The sequence below is a fragment of the Balaenoptera ricei genome, chromosome 11 (assembly GCF_028023285.1).
Source record: "Balaenoptera ricei isolate mBalRic1 chromosome 11, mBalRic1.hap2, whole genome shotgun sequence".
Classification (NCBI taxonomy): domain Eukaryota; kingdom Metazoa; phylum Chordata; class Mammalia; order Artiodactyla; family Balaenopteridae; genus Balaenoptera; species Balaenoptera ricei.
Window position 1 is genome coordinate 27851631 of NC_082649.1, and position 14327 is coordinate 27865957.

Here is a 14327-nt window from a genome sequence, read left to right on the forward strand (position 1 = left end):
ATCTTCATCAGGTCATAGATCAAGGGACTTGATTCACTTCAAGCAGGAAGTCCAAGAGTCAGTCCAACCCTTCAGTTTTATGTATTTGTTCTCTTAAACAAGGAACTTTTAAAAGACGCTATATCTGGAAATAAGACATAGCCACTAAAGTCCATCAACACTATCAATCCTGTCCAAGTAGTCAGCCAAGCTTGCTCTAGTCCAGCTCTGAAGTCAGAACTCAATCACATTATTGTAAGGCTAGAGAAAGCCATGGGCACCACAGGAAGTGTGGGAACTGGAGAACTAGCCAGCTTGCTGTGGAGCCAGAAGCCTGTTGTAATAGTGATTATTACTGATGCCTGATAAGGAGATCATTGATCTAACCCTAAAATAGCTGCTGAAAAACATTATCAGTGACAATTGTAGCAAAAGTGGTAATGGGTCTTCTCCTTCAGTCTGGTGGTCCCATCTCTCTCTACTCCCAATAAAATTTTATTTTCTGGGAGTCTGAGTTTTGTACCTTGTTAGTGGAAACTCCAACAGGTTTCAATAAATTTGAATCTCAAAGGAGAAGGTATTGAGATATTATTCTCTTCTTTCTCAGGAGGTCCCAATGATCCTTTTTCTACTTTTGACTATACTGTCTTAGGCAACATTCAATGTCAATTATTCTTCTCAAAAAGAAGAAAAACAAAACGACAAAATTACTGTTATTTCACCCAGAAATTCATTTATGGGCAATAATTGTGGACATAAGATAAATAAAGGGAAAAAGGCAAGATACATTGGCTTTGCCAAACCTCCAATTTGGCCACTTATTGAATTATTAAATGACTGAGCTGGCAAGAAATAGGAATCTTATCGAAAAACAACTACTTTTCTTAGCACTTGAGAGGATCAAAATAAATTAATATTATTCACCACATTCAGAGGGAGAAGGAGCCAAAAATTATCTGAGGCTTTTTGATATGAATATTGACTCAATAATTACTGAGTTTTAGTGACTTCTAGAGAGTAAGCATATAAACCCTAATTCTTTTTCACTTTTTAAAAATGTCCACTTAATCACATTCCAACTTTCACCAAAAATGTAAAACTGCAATTGAGCATCAAAATGTAATATTAAACTTTTGGCTAGCCAAGTTAAAAAGAACTAATGATTGTATAGCTCCTATGTTCCAACTTTAAAAAATGAACTTTAAAAATTTCTGATTACTCAACCTTACATTCAATTTTATAAAGTTGAAACGTTGAAATGTTGGGTAACTACTACTGCATGAAACAGTATCTTATAAAATTCTCAGTTTGAGAGTTGGGTGCAATGATAATCAGGGACTTTTTCAAGGTATATAACCAGACCTCATTCCACAGGCTATGGAGACAAAAAACAAAGTTAGACTTTGAGTCCCATTCAGGTGTTCTTGCCTCCTCTCCCCAAGCTGGATTATCTAACTGACAATACCTTTAGTCATAAAGAGCCTTATTTTGAATGTTTTTCTTCTTGGCTGCCTTGTACACAAGAGGCAGAAAAGATGGAGTTGGAAGGGGAATCCTGCCAAGCATTAAAGACTGCCCTTGGGCAAGGCGGAATCCAGCCCTCAGAACTTGAACTTGAAATACACACTGACAACTGGGACATCCTTCTTGGTAATTCCTCGGATTAATTTCAGCAGCCCAATCTTAGCTGTTATTAAATCTGAGAATCATTTTTTGTCAAATAGTAAATACATGAGCCTCTTAGCTAGTAAAAGAAATTGAGAAAGGAGATTTCATTGGTTCCCTATTGCCCACAGGATAACAAGGAAGAGTAGCATACGGGAAATCAGTAAAGCACCCCAGTGTAGGGGAGCATACCTAGAACGCATGGACACAGGGAGATCTGATAGGAGACTATTGAAATAATCCAGGTATACAGAGATAAAGACATGATCTAGGGGGATAGTGGACCAGATTTGAGACATTCTAGCAAATGTTGTATTCCCAAATTATGCTCCACGTATTGAATAAAACAAATACTAGTAAGATTTCAAGAGAAACTCACATGTTATATTATTAGATTGTGTTTGTACTTGTCCGTGTTAACTTAGAAGTATGGAGTACGAGACAGAAAAGAGCTTATTGTTCTGCTTCTATTTATCAATCCTTTCTAGCTTACAAGGGTACAGCCACAGCCTATTTTCTTAATTTTTTTTTTAACATGGACTTGGCCAATTTGAGAAGTAACAGGATATAAGACACACCCTAAAATCTTACTTAAAACCTTCCACAAGTTCTCCATCACCCTCAAGATAAAGTCCAGACCTCTTAGCCAGGTTTAAAATGCTTAACTCCTCACCTTTCACTCTATATAATTCAGTAACACTCAACTTCTATCAAAGCATCATGTTCCCACTTGCTTCCAACTCTTTGCACTTGCCGTTCTCTCTCCCTAGAATTTTCTACTTCTTTCTTCACCTGATAAATAACCTTTCAAGTCTAATCTTGGAAACTATCCCATATAAGATGAATTTATGAATCTCCTCCCCCTCCTTAAGTGACCCACCTATTTATTCTGTAATAGCATTTTATCATTCAGAATTGTAGTTGCACCTTTAGGTGTCTATATGTCTGTGTTTCTCATTAGACTATAAGCTCCATGAAGTTGAAGACTCAGTTCTTTTTATTTACTATGGCTTCTCAAGACCCAAGACGGTATCTCTTCTATATATAATGATTGCTTGGTAAAAATATATGGGAAAAATAAATGAAAGAAAGAGAGAGGGGAACATAAGGAGAGGGGAAAATATGGAAGGAAATATAAACAAAATATTTGCTCCAGACCCCAAAAGCCAGATAAATCTCCAAGGCCAAAGTCACTAACAATGATTCAACTGTTGTTTTTCAGCCAGTTGCTACCTGCAAAGGATATGGTTGCTTTCTTAGCCAGGATATGGACAGATTGAGGTGTCTAATAAAGATCTGAATAATATTGTCCTATACTCTGGCATATCCGCTTTACGTCCAAAATGCAACCATGTCTGGAAATGAACACACCGTTTATGAAAGTGAAATTTTGTTTTTGGTCTGTTAATAAGGGATGGCTCGTCTTGGTATTCTTCTGTTCCCGGGTCATGCACATTCTTAGCATCTTAATTAATAAAATTAAACCATGAGTGAAATTCACTGTCACTGTGCATATCTGCTGATGTCTTAAGCATTGATTGAGGAACCAATAATTTTATTTTGTTTCCAAAATGGTGGAAAATTGTGACTAAGAAGCTAGAGGTTTCTCTAGGTGTCAGAAATTTAAGTGAGTCAGGAAGGTGGGGGGTGTATATCACCATAGTGATGAAGTCCTCATGTTTTGAAGTTAGATTGCTTGAGTTTGAATCCCAGCTTAACTATGTTCTGAGCCGTGTGATTTGAACAAAAATCATTACCAGCTCTCTAGGTCTCAGTGTCCTTATCTATAAAATAAGAATAATAATAACACTCACTGAATAAGTTTGACATGAAAATTAAATGAGATAATCCAAGTAAAACTCATGCAATATCTGGTGCATAATAAACACATAATTGATAATCATCATTATCACTGTAATCATATCACTACTACTATAACTGTTTAATGTTCCAAACCTGCTCTTGCATAAATGGTGTATATGTGTGCAGAGATCACACTGTAATCATCAGAAGCCTATCCCACACATAAAAAGATGAAAGAGCATAAAATATCTTTAAATGTGGGTGGGTTTGAGAAGTCTCAAGAGAGAAATCCTGAGGCAAGGAGACAGCCCTGGGATATTTCAACATTTTGGTTTCTGCTTTGTTTCTTGTCTCTGCCCTGGGTGAAGAGGAAAGCTAGAACTAGTATAAGCTATTCATATGACCAAGAAATATTAGAAAACTTGACATGGTAAAAAAAATTTATGGGTTCTATAGCAAGACTAGGATAACTTAGTGATAAAGGTCAAAGACAAACAACTTAAAGCTCTACTATAAGGTACCAGGTATTTCCCAAGTCATGCGTCTCTTGGAGAATAAAGAATAGCAAGCCAAAAAGATGAACGACTATAGTAGCTGTGTTTGTATTTTCAAATCTCTAAATTCAAAATGCTTTTGCAAAGCTAAAGCTTTAGGGACATAGAGTAATAATGATGGAAGTCATTTAAAAGTTTCAAAACTAAGTCCTTTTAATTTTCTATACATTTTACCCCCCAAACATAATTAAATTCTGTGAGCCTCATGTGTCACAATAGAAAAATAAACACTTCCAAGGTCCCCAGGAGCACATCTTCAGTCTACTTTTTAAAAATACTCTCCTGAGCAAACATATTTTACAAGCACTATTCCAATCACACGAAATGAATCCTAACTCTCTAATCTTCACTTATTTCTTCAGCTCAAGATGCAACTATGCCTATTGGATATCTCTTATGAAAATTCTGTAGATTCCTTAAACTCAACACCATCAGCATAATTCCTTCTTCTCTCGTTCTCACCCCCATAAACTGACTTCTCCTATATTGTTTATGATCATTGTTAGCCTCACCTAAAGGACAGGACTACTTCCTTATCATCTCCATCTATAAGTACATTTATTCCAATTCATAAATACTTGGGATTGACGTGTACGCACTGCTATATTTAAAAATGAATAACTGACAAGGACCTGCTGTATAACGTAGGGAACTCTGCTCAATATTTTGTAACAACCTAATTGGGAAAAGAATTTGAAAAAGAATAGTGACATGTATATGTATAGCTAAAACACTTTGCTGTACACCTGAAACTAACACAACATTGTTAATCAACTATACTCCAATATAAAATTAAAAGTTCAAAAAAAACCATACTACTTGAAACTGCTCTTTCAATTCTGCCAACGCAGACTTGCTCAATCCCTCATGGTTAGCCCTTGCCTGTCCCATGTCCTTGGCACGTACCCACAGTCATGTTTGCCTCTCAGGCTAGTCCCTACTCAAGTTACAGAAAGGATCAATAGGAGTCAAGTCAGTCACTATGGGCTAAGCACTAGGGGTGTGATGCTGAATGGAGGGGAATATAGTTTCTATAAATGTTGTAACTGTTAAACACATATTTATTAGTGTGACATGTGCTAAAATAGAAGAAATCTAGCTTCTAAATTTACCTTGAAGTAAGGGATTCTGGAAAGACTGCATTAAGAAAATGGCATTTAAACTAGGATCTGAGGAATGAGGAAAAGATAAGTAGGATGTTACCGTATAGTTGAAAAGGGGGGCAGGTTGAGAAGGATAATTATTATGGTAAATGTCGTAGGTAAATGTGTAAAGTCCTGAGGTGGAAAAGAGCAAAGACACGGTACAAGAAACAGAAAAAATTCAATGTGGTTGCCAAGGAAAGGAAGAGTAGTACAGAAAAAATATGAAGGTGGAAGCCTGGGTGAGCCAAGGCCATGAATGGTTAAGGGAAATGTATGAGAATTTACTCTAAGAGAAAAAAGTACAGGAATCTAAGCAAAAAGGATCTTTGTGACTACTGTGTGGGGAATGGAAGATCAAGGGTGTGTACTTCTAGATAAATCCAGAGGCTGTTGGAGAATTACAAATGAGAGATGATGTTACTTAGAGCAGATTCCTGCAACGGATATGAGAGGAACTGGATGGATGTTAGCTGCACATGGGTGGCAGAATCTACAGGAGTTGGGGTTGATGTTATGTGAAAATTAAGAGAAAATAGTACAGAAGTACCAATGGATAGTGCAATAGTCCCTCCTTCTTTCCACCAGGTAAAAGCCTAGCTTGCTCACACTAGGTTTCTAATGTTCCTCAGTGATCTATTTAAGATTATAGAAAGCTATTCAAGTATCATATTGGAGGTTGACTGTCAAACTCAACTTTGTGTGGAAAGTTCATTTAAAGTGATTTCATAACGAAGTCATGAATACTAATCTTAACCCAAACCCAAAGGATGATCCCAAATCACAACCTCAGCCTAATTCTCTCACATAGTTCCTACCAGAGCTGTAGTTAGGTTTGGGCTTTCTTTTTTTGCTATTTCTAAAATCACCTTGCATGAGTTTTGGTAATTAACGATCAACACTTACCCGTTTTCTAAAATTACCACTGAACTGTAGTTTTCATGTCCTAGAACTTTAGAACAATTTTTCTCCCCTTACTGACAATTTTGGTTTCTGATTTCAGAATCCAGACAAACTCTGGATTTATCATACTCCTTAGTTTTCAAGTTTGAACCATGGATGTCCACATGTTCTAAATGCCAAGGTGAATATTCTGGAGCCCCTTTTCTCTTTGTTTCGTTTGGCCAGCAGTACAGAATTTGTGGCGTTTGTCATCCCTGATTTGCTATATTGTAATTGTTGTTTGCTTCTTCTTGCCTTAATATCAATAGTTTCCTACAAAAGTGTCACTGCACAACTTCACCAGGCTTACCTTTAGAAAAGAAAATTTCTAAAGTCACTCTCATTCTTATGCATGCTGATGTCTCATTTGTAGAGGATACTTATCCTGTCCAGTTTCACAGCAGTCTAGCCTTCCTAATATTAACATCAACACCTCACATCTGGTGACATTCATAGATCCAAAACTGTGCTTGTTGAGTTATATTTTTAAAAATATTCTCTCTTATTTTTAGTCCATAAAATTCCTCATTCTTCAGACCACATGATGATTGTTATTTCTTTTATGAGGGCTTTTCTAGTTCTCCATCTTTGGATTTGTTTATTCCACAATATACAATAAAACACTGTTAAACCAATTTTTACAGTTTTCTAGATGAAATAATGCTTGGATTATAGTCTCTATCATTATAGCATGGAAAAATACTTCTGATTATGTCCTGCATCCCAAAATGGAAATTTTCTCCTTGTAGCATCAAAAATAGTACACCCACATGAGAAATCTTAAAAAAAAATACTTGATGATTAAAAATTCATTACATTTATGGGACCCTCAGAAAATCTTGAGTAACTAAAACTCCAGTGTACAAAACCTTAGTAAATTTCTATAGCATATATATTTATTTTGAAGCATAGCTATACACTGCCACCTATGTGCTACCCTAGCAACATGTTCGTACATCATTTTGGACCAGAAAAATAATTACTTTCAGAGTTATTTCCTTATGTGTTTTTCTTTGGCACAAAACTGCACACTTCTTTGGGATAGAAATCATGTCTAAATCACTGTACTATTCCTCCATATTTGGCTATTAAGTGGTCACCGAATAAATTAATAAACTCCCTGCAATATTCAGCATAAAGCTATAATCTTAACCAAAAAAAAGCATTGTATATGCATATATCTTTGCTTTATAAAATGTCTCTAGTTGGGAAACTCCTAATAAGTATGTTAAGCTATAGACTTATACCAAATTTTGAAAAATTGGCTCTGCAATGGTCTGGTGCAGATATTTGTGAGATATATCACCCTTTCTATATTTGGGTTGGGGAGAAGAATTGTAGAAGGAAGGGTGACATTTCTAGAATATATTTTTCCTTCAACCAACAAATTTCATCCATTTTGATAGAAAAGACACCATTTTTAACCTATCATTTCAGAATCTCTTCTAAAGCAATTCTATGACTCAACCTTAGGTTCCAGTACTACCAACATGGGTCAAATAGAAAGAAGTTGTAGTTACCAGCTTTCTCGTACCTCAGTATCACTCGTGGACTGTGGCTAAGTCTACAGAGAGTCATTAGAATTTCCTCTCTAGACAAAAGTTGTGAAAAATCATGATGACACAATCAAAACATAATTATTTTATCATATTATCATGTGCATTCTCATTGGGATTCCAAGAATTGCAATACCTCCTCTTTAAGATTTCCAATGTTTTCATGTACTCACTTTTCATTATAAGTGAAGTATGGATTCAATAGAAATAATGAGAACTTTACCAGATTATGGGTATATTTGTGGACATATCACTAGCTCATAGTCACAACCAAGACTGCACGGAAATATGTAGGTATCTCAGAAAGATATGAGACTTACCCATGGAACCAGAACTCTCCTATTCTTCTTCCAAGTCAGGCTGTCATTTTTCCTCTTTACATCTCTGCTTCTTGTTCTGTCTCAGAAAGCTGAGCACCAGGTATAGCCATCTCCTGCAAGAGTCTTCCTTGAGCCCTCAGGGGACTGAATCTGCCATCTGTCCTGTAGGAAGTAATTGGAATCTCTCCTCACTCTTGTGCTTTCTTCCCTATATCCTTTCTTGTGCACTGGTCTGAAGCAGTGCTGATTCAGGCCCCAGGTAACATAGTTGAACATCAGTCTGTAATCAACGTATTTCCACAGCTACGTATTTCTTGCCCTCTCATAAGGTCTTAAAAAGAGCTCATCATACTGATTGGCAGATTAAAATCACCAAGCCATTTCTCCCTAGTGACATGGCTGTATTCATACTTAAACCTAAATACAAAGCTCGTAGGTATAATGTCTACATCATTGAATATTTGGGTTAACTAGAATAATATATGCTGTACCATTTATGTAAATTTCAAAAGCAGGCAAAGCTGATCTATGCTGTTAGAAATCAGAATAATGGTTACTTCTGGGGTGTTGAGGAATAATGCTTGGCAGAGATATGAGTAGTGTCGATAATGTTGTTTCTGGATCTGGGTAAGTGGCTATATAGGTGTGTTTAGTTTGTGAAAACTGAACTGTATAAATCTATTATATATGTACTTTTTGTGTATACATGTTAATAAAATGTTTTAGAAAGATACAAAAATATACAGAATAAAATAGGAAAGTCCTCTTTTATCAGACGTATCTTAAACCCACTCTTCTCTCCAGCGCAAACTGATAAAATAATTTTTGCATATACTTCCAGACCTTCTTTTTCTATGCATACACATAAAAATATGCATGTACCTATATGAAATATCCATATAACCCTGTCATATGCAAATGAGAACTTGCAGTGGGCTCATCAAAGACAATGTGCATATATCTTTCAACTTTGCAGTCAGCAGTTTCATGTTGGTACCTTGAAATTGGCCATGTAGGAATATTTATAATACAGAAACTAGGCAGTGCCACAAACCAGAGGGTTGTTTTTTTTTTTTTTTTCTGAAAGCAGAGTGATGACTTCTAAATTTTTGCTCTTTGAAAGGATGGTGCATTAAACATAATAACATACAGATTGAATATATTGCTCCAATGTTTCCTGTTATCCAAAGTTGCCAGTGAAAATTCTGAGGTTCAAACAATTCTTAATATTTGTAGAAAAAAATTATTTTGCTCTCTCTCTTGCCCTCTCTGACATTAAATTTTTCTTATATTCTTGGGGTTTGGGGAATTTTACTACATCTCTCTTGGTGAGATCCAACTTCTTGTAGAATAAGCTCAGGAGTAAGCACCCTGATGAGGAGTTGTTTAAATTAGGCTTCCTACTGCCCAGGAACCACAAGAGGTGACAGTCTACATAGTTAATTTCTATACCCACCTCTTCTCCCAAAGACAAATACATGCTAAGTATCTTGAACATCCCTAGGAGAAGTGGACTTATTTGCCTTAGAGGACTGGGATTATATAATAGCCAAGATTGGGAAGAGTGAGCACTGCCATAAAAGCAGTCAAAGAGCATAGATTTTACATTCATAGAAACATGGGTTAAAATTGTGGCACTACCATTTATTAGTGTATTTAACTTTGGTCAAATATAATTTCTTTGAGCTTCATTGTCTCAATTAAGAAATGAAGAGAAAGTTTGTTTATATGTTTTGGTTTTGTTATTGAGGATCAGATAATGTGCTATATATAAAGAAACTATCTTAGTGCTCAGAACAGAATAGGCACTAAAAATATGTTAGTTTCTTTTAATTTATTCATTTTAATACTCAAAATATTGTCCTACGTGCCACTGAGGGCTAAAGATCAAACTCTGACCTTCTTCCTTTTTTTCTCCATAGTCTCAATTGACTCACAACTGTTTGGAACCAGGGATACTCTATAGCAGAGGAGTACTTTACTCTGCTATTAACTTGCTCCTATCAACTAATTGGTCTGTTATCTGAAAAAGGTCAGACCTGTCTTCGTTATCCCACGTTCCTTATCTCTAAAATGAGAGGGTCAATTGGATAAACTCTAGTATTTACCAACCTAGAATTCTATGACATTATAGATTTTCCCATCTCCCCATGTAAGGGCAAGAGTTGAGAGTAAAGGTACAGATGTGCAGGGGTTTAAACTGAAATGGGAAGCCCATCTTTTTCCAAAACAAGGTAGGATAACCACCAGAGTGGGTGGTAACAATGAGGTAGAGAGTAGTGGTTCATTGGAGGTTCTAATGAACCCAGAATAAGAAGGGTTTAATGAGAGATGCTAAGGGTAGATGTGACAGTGAGTTTGAACGATACTATAAGAGCTAGTAGTGAATGAATGAACACTTACTATATGCTGAGAGATGTGTCCATATCTCACTGAGTCCTCACTGTGAAGCTGGTTCTATTATTTTTTTATCTTTCACAAATAAGGACACTGAAACTTAAAGAGATTAGTAATTTTACCAAGATTATACAGCTAATAAATGACAAATCTTGGACTAAAATCTATGTGTCATGTGAAGTTAAAAATCAAGATGTTTGAAGTATAAAAATATGTAAAGATAGAAAAGAGAAAGGAAAGGAAAAAAGAAAAGAGAAGTAAGGTAAACAGTTTAAGCTAGCAAACTGTATCTATACATCTCTGTATACCCATAATACCCAGTAAAGCATGCTACAGATTAGGCACTCAAAAAATGTTAATTAGCTGTTTTTAACACACACACGAGCTCAGAAAGAAGAGCATATAATATTTAAATTTATTCACAACTAATGGCTCTAATACTAACCATAGAATTCATTTTAGAGATCCAAGTGTTCCAGTATGTTTAGTTCAATGGTTGTACAAAATGCATCTTTCATGTTCTTTGGGCTTTGGCATATAAATAGACTAATCAGGCACAAACAGTTCTTTGTAGGGAGGAATAGTCCAGGTTTCATGCTGATTCATTTTGCAAACAGTATTTAAGATTAAAAGGTATCATTCTCTGTTTTTAGTCCATCCTCCTTTTGATGCTTGAATTCTTTCTAAGATGTTCCCACCAAGGAGTTACCCAACTTGTTCTTGAATAATCTCAATAACAGTAAATTTGCAACTTCCAGGAGTAACTGATTCCACTTTTAGATAGCTGATCTAAGAGATATAAAAATCATCTTCCCCATGATCAGCCTCAATCACTTTCCCTGAAATATTCACATCTTGGATCTATACTCTGAGATTTTATTTAACAAGTTTAATCACCTTCCCATGTCCAACTTTTAAATATCTAAAGACTTCTCCACAGTCTCTCTTTGTATTTTACGTTTCTTTCACTAAACGTTCCATTTTCTTTCTCATACAGTATGGTTTCACATCCTCATACCATTCAGGCACCGCTGCCTAGAAAACTGCTCCGGGATTTCCATTGTATTCCATTTTCTTTTCTAGAATCAAATGCAAGATTCCAGGTAGTGTTTGACTACTGATGAAACACCTCCCCTGTTTGGATTTATTTTTTATCTACTCATACAGTCTAATGTAATTATCACAATCAAAAGTATGTCTCTATCTAGGGATAACTAACCTTCATTAAGTTAGCAAAGCTAATATTTTCCTTCTCACTTTTCTTCCAGACACCATTTGACGTACAGAGCAGAGTTAAGGAAAACTGAGAGTACCTTTCTCAAAATTACACCCATCTTAGAAACATTTTGCTCATCTGTCTACTGTGAATGATTTCCCTGAAATTACATATATGTATTATGTATAATATAGATAGATAGATAGATGTTTTTATATAAATACTGTGTGTATTACTGTATTAGAGTCAGGCATATTTTGGAACTTTGCATTTTCTCTAATGTCCTGTTGTTCTGTACATTCAGTAAAGCATATTAACTCAGATCCTTGCTGCCTACCACTAACTGGCAGTTGCAACATTTTAAGAAGTTCAAAGTGTTTCCACTGATGTGAATCCTTTACTGTTAATGACTGCTTTGGCCCAGGTTACATTGTGGGAGTTTCCTTCTTCTACTAGTTTAAGCTTCCTTCCTTTATCATTTCCCACCCTCCCTCTTCCTTCTGGCTTATTGATAGCTATCAATATTGCTCAAGACAGAAAGAAGCGAAGCTGCCACGGAGCAAAGGGGCTTTGTATACATAACTGATTTACTTCAGGGAAGGCCGGAGGGCAACTCACCTCCCTTGGGTTGCACTTGGTAAAGAACTAGAATGAGTGTGTTGGGGGGAGTCATCCCCAACCTACATCAGAGGCTTCACTGTGCTAATATATCACATTGTACTACAGTAAACATGAGATTATAAATTGTGGTAATTTTAAAAGTCTTTACATTTAAAAAAATTCTATTTCAGAATAATTTAGGGATGCAACCTCTAGAGAAGTTATCATTATCTTTTTCCTCACGCATTATTCTCCATACTTATTAGTATTATATTTGTTAGCTCTATGAAGAAACAAACTTATCATAGCTTCAGGATCACACTGACACTTAATCAGATTGAAGTATAATCTCAGAAAAAATAAAACAGCATCTGGTGTAAGAAGTCACAGAAAGGATAAAAGGGAGAACTAGAAAAGTTCAAGTGCTGATTATACGGTCTCGCACATTTGTAAGAGGAAAGGTGGCAAAAGCTTTAGGGTTTCTCTAAAGTAATTTTCAGTGATCTCTCAACTTTTCTACAGAGAAGGAAAATGAAGCAGAAAAGAAAGAAAAAATAAACTTGGTTAAATTCAGAATTGGACTTTAAGAAATTCTTCTTTCTCTAAACTGTATGGGTAGCCATTGGCAAGGGGCATGTCATTTAGCTATTCTGGTTCTCAGTCTTCCCATCCATGAAACAAAGAGTTAAACTGAGTGACTTTGGATAGTTCTTTCAACTCTAAAGTGTATATAGTTCTAAGAAAGCCATTCCAGAACATAAGTCTGGAATAACTCTGACATACGGCATTTTAATCTCTGGAGATACTGACATATGTGTTTCCATGGACACTTGGGTTGAGTCAGCTCTAGATACTGGTCCATGTGCTCAGTATGAACTTGCCTCTAGCCAACTGCTGTAAGGGATTTTTTTCCCAGGGAAGAAAAAGTAATATTATGAAAGGTAAATTGAATTTGCCTTGCCTTTGACTTCTCTCTCCTCTCAGCTATAGCCATGAGAAGTGGACCAGTGAAGGAAGGTGCAGGGAGACCTGGGTTTCAGCAGTGCTTTGGAGCATTCTGGATATGTGTGTACTCTGTCAAATACTGGCACACATTTCAGGGGCAGTATGTCATTCTTGTAACCTCCTATGTCTTGGGAAAGGGAGAGTATTGCAGATTATTTTGCTGGACACCAAACTACTAAGAGTACCCAATTGTACCCTTGGGAAGTCATTATAATAGGCATTTCTTAGAGCTCAAATAAATCTTGTCTAAGCATATTAAGAGCATGAACACTAGCCCAGTATATCACAGCAATTATTAAACAACATCAAAGCTATGCAGCAGTATTGCCTTCCATACTATTACCAGTGTATAGTTAATTTTTAGTTCTTTACATTGGTAAATATAGGGCACAAAAACGACTTCAAGATATCTCAGTGAAAAAAAAAAAAAAAAAAAAAAAGATATCTCAGTGAGTTACCCACCTTACCTCTATCTAGTTTAATGTAAAATATAGCTAAATTCTATGAAAACTTCAAGCAAATGTTTTATACAAACTTTAGAGAAGCATAAGAGGGCCAAATATTATAAAGAGGTTCAGATGTTAGGTAGTTAAGAAAACACAATTACCCAGTAAATCTAGAAATGTAAAGATGAAGTAACATTAGAAAACCTATTACTGTAATTTATACCAACAAGATAAAGGTGTATAACCATTCTATTCATTGTCTTCCTAAATACACATCTGATCACTGCGACTGCTCCTTTCTTCAATCTCTTCTACATAGTAGGTAGATTGATCTTCTGAAAATTCCCAATATTGTTTAGTTTCCTCTCTCTGAACTAGCATGGCATTGCATGATCCCAATTCCTTACTTTTGCCTTTTTCACTATGTCCCATGGTCCCTTGACCTCTTCCAAGGACGTTTATGATCTTTAGAATGCCACCCGCCAAACACCCAGTTATTTCTCCTTACTCTGTTCTTAAATTATGGACTCGTAACCATTTTCCTCAAGTTCCAGATCTATTTTCCCTGGGATGTTGTGAAGAAAAATACATAATGACTTGAGATCAGACTAGATAAAAGAGTTGAAAGAAAAGAAAGGATCAAAGTTAGCTCCATGTTTCCCAGCACGAGAGACTGAATAAGTGATGAGAAAGTACATCACT

The 14327-nt window shown here is 35.9% G+C and overlaps 1 protein-coding gene across 3 annotated transcripts in view; it reads right to left on the reverse strand.

Annotated features, from left to right (window-relative positions):
• Window positions 1-14327, reverse strand: part of CENPQ (centromere protein Q) — a 313629-nt gene that overhangs the window by 107025 nt on the left and 192277 nt on the right. For 2 of the 3 annotated variants that reach the window (XR_009505702.1, XR_009505704.1), the window contains exon 10: window positions 7962-8123. The exons of the other annotated variant lie outside the window; for it this stretch is intronic. The gene's annotated coding sequence lies outside the window, so the exon portion shown is untranslated. The remainder of the gene's footprint in view (window positions 1-7961; window positions 8124-14327) is intronic. 3 annotated transcript variants of the gene reach the window in all.